This window comes from Coffea arabica, chromosome 8c (genome assembly GCF_036785885.1).
Source record: "Coffea arabica cultivar ET-39 chromosome 8c, Coffea Arabica ET-39 HiFi, whole genome shotgun sequence".
Lineage (NCBI taxonomy): Eukaryota > Viridiplantae > Streptophyta > Magnoliopsida > Gentianales > Rubiaceae > Coffea > Coffea arabica.
The window spans coordinates 17,856,019-17,859,041 of record NC_092325.1 but is presented as its reverse complement, the minus strand read 5'-3'; the positions used below and the strand labels follow the sequence as shown (position 1 = coordinate 17,859,041).

The window sequence follows — 3,023 nt, the reverse complement described above, 5'->3', positions numbered from 1 at the left end:
ACCATTCGGCCAAGTGTTGTGATGTTACGAAGTCAAAAAAAAAAAAAAAAAGAGCAACAGAACAGAAAAACAAGAAAGCCATTCAGGTAGCAAGAAACAAAGAAGGGAGCCACACTTTTATTGCCAAATCTGTTTTGTTACCTCTTGTTCCAACCAAACCAAAACATTACACGATGAGAAAAGGACTCAAAAATTCTGACCAACTTCCTCTTGAGGTTCTTGATCACTTTGAGCCTTGATCACTTGAAGCACCCTTCGCGGTTCTTGAGGGACTTGATCACCTTGAGCCTTGAACACTTGAACCTCCCTTCGAATAAATAATTTCCTATACTCTCTAGCGGTGGTGAAGGGCTTCCGTGGTGTGGGAGTAAAATTCTTGGGAGGGTCTTGAGCAACCCGTGGGGGAGAAGCTTGAGTGAGGTTACTTACATCTTCTTGAGACGCCATTGTCTTGAACCAAAGGCCGAAACTGTTTGTGTGTTGCTTCTTGCAAGGAGGGAGGAAACCGAATTGCCTTGCTTCTTGAGAGTAAAAGGCCGAATTGATTTCTGAGTGGAAGTGCGGCTGTGAGAGAGGGTTTTTTTTTTTATAAGGAATCAACCGACCTTGGGGGAAGAATTTGGGAAGGAGAAAATCTGGAATTTTCGGTTGGGAGTGTGTAGCGACCCCACTTCCCCCTAAAGCGAACCAGAGGGTTGGCGGGCCGCCTGCCCAATTCTCGCCAGGACTCACGCAAGCAGCTAGCAAAAGTCCTTCCGAAGTATAACCTAATCTATTGCAATATCGTTTCCCTCCAAATAGGCCGGTCTCTAGAATCACATTAACTTCAGAGATAGCAGTGCCTTAAGATAGCTAACGTCGATTCTTAAAATACCTTCCCGATTACAACCCAAGAAACAAAACATATAATTCAAATACATCATTATAAGCCAAGTAACAAATTTCATACAAGCCACATACAAATTCAAGGGTTACACTTTTCCAGCTTCAAGTGGCAACCCGAAACAAAAGCTACATTGTTTAATTCAAACTACATGCTTAAAGTACAAGTAGATCTCAAGTCTTCCTCAGTTGTCAGAACCTGTAAAAGAAAACCACAACGTGGGATGAGCTACACAGCCCAGTGAGGTTCCAAGACGCTCTAACAGTTCAAATAGGTCAAGTAAGTTATGCATATCGTATGCATGATTCTAGATTACACAATGGCATGTTACCATGAGGTGATAATCATTACACGGGTAATTGCTACTTTGAAAACACATGTAGAACTAGTACTTTTGGAATGAATGGCCATATAAATATATTTTCATAAATTTTCAGTCAAACAAATAGTGGCTCATCCGACTAGAAGGACATTACAAGGATTGCTTCATCTCAGAGGTTAATGCTCATGAGGAGTCTTATCCGAGAATGCCAACTAGGAGAGCAATAACATTATTAATAGCAAAGCAAACACAAAAGGATACGGTGTTCCAGTGGAACTTTGTCGGTCATCTGCACCTTATAACTCCCGGATCTTCACGGTTGACTGGCCATCACCTTATCCCTCCAGTGGTAATACTCGAGTATACCGAAACGGTTGTCCAGGGTTCCAACCTACCCGACCGAGCCCAGTCCTGGCTCGAGTAGGTCAGTAACCGAGGCGGGGCCCAAGTTCAGCTTATAGCTTACAACATGCACAGGTAACAAGGTAATTCTACAAAAGTAAAATTCATCATTTGAATAGGTCGAGGGAGGTAAAGTACACACTCGCCTAACAATGATGGACAACTTCATATGAGCATATAATTTATGATAATCAAGTAATCAGTAACCACATATATTAGAAAATGGTACGTAAACACGGTTAACGGTAAACGGTAAACGGTAAACGGTGGTAATTACGGTTAATTGGTAGACATATGTCATTTTAATAGGCCGCCATTGGCCGTTTTGCACTTTTACCACGTAGGAGTCGAGGAGATTCACTCCAACGACGCAACCACATTTAGATTCACAGATTCATTAGTTATGGTAGTTGATTCACGAGTCGAGGAATTCTCCCAACGACGCAACCACATTTAGATTCACAGATTCATTAGAAAATATTTCACACACTTCACCACTCGAACGGCTAGTGTGATAAAGTACACACTGCGCACTTCGATGGATCGGAACTCATTTTCCAAATTGTCACATAACGAGTCACAAGAGCACTTTAACCAAATAAGCATAAATAAGCAGGCTAAGCACATATTGCGATTACAAGATTATTTGATAGGGTTAATCATTTAACCAATTCATGTCGATATGCAATGCATATATATTTCTTAAATAGGCATGAGTATGGTAAATACTTAACGATCATGAAATGAGCATGTCCTAGACTTACTCAATTACGTATTCTTATATGGAACACTCACCTAGTCAAACAAGGGCAATAGGTTCAATTTGAAGTTCAAGCGTCCTCTGTCGGATCCTCTTAAAGGTCCTTGCGTGCGCCTGAACGAATAGTAATAGTCTATCATTTACAATTCCTACTATTGTTGAAAATCGTGTCATAGTACAAACTTAGGAAAATCTCGTGAACAAGTCTTAATTATCCTAAATCTAAATTCTCAAGCGGGGTTTCAAGGTACAAGAGAAATTAAGTCTACATCATGAAATTCAAGGATAAGACATTTGAATATTATCGAAGGAATAAGGAGTACTTGAAAAACTCCATTTCCTTGGAATACGGAAAATTTCAGTTTTGATGCAATACTTTGAAAAATCGTAGCTCACCTTTTACATGTCAAAGATTGGAAAACTTGCTACCGTTGGAAACTTCCTTCAAAATGCTAAAAGTTCCTAGAATACACTTTTTCATGATTCTAAATGGAAGATAGTCAAAATGGGCTCAAAGTTACTGTTTTGGTTCATAAGGCAGATTTAAGTTAGTTTTTGGCCAACTTTGGAAATTCGGCAAAATTCACTTGTTTGGAAATAGCTTTTGAAATTTGCAACTCTATTAGTGTTGTAATTCAAGAGTATAACAAAACAAA

General features: G+C 39.7%; 1 long non-coding RNA gene across 1 annotated transcript; it reads right to left on the bottom strand.

Annotated features, from left to right (window-relative positions):
- Positions 1-922: 922 nt before the first annotated feature.
- LOC113720288 (uncharacterized) lies at positions 923-2,497 on the bottom strand. Its single transcript, XR_003455260.2, has 2 exons — positions 2,403-2,497; positions 923-1,081 (listed from the first exon to the last, which is right to left on the bottom strand). It is a non-coding gene; the product is annotated as an uncharacterized lncRNA (long non-coding RNA).
- Positions 2,498-3,023: the final 526 nt, after the last annotated feature.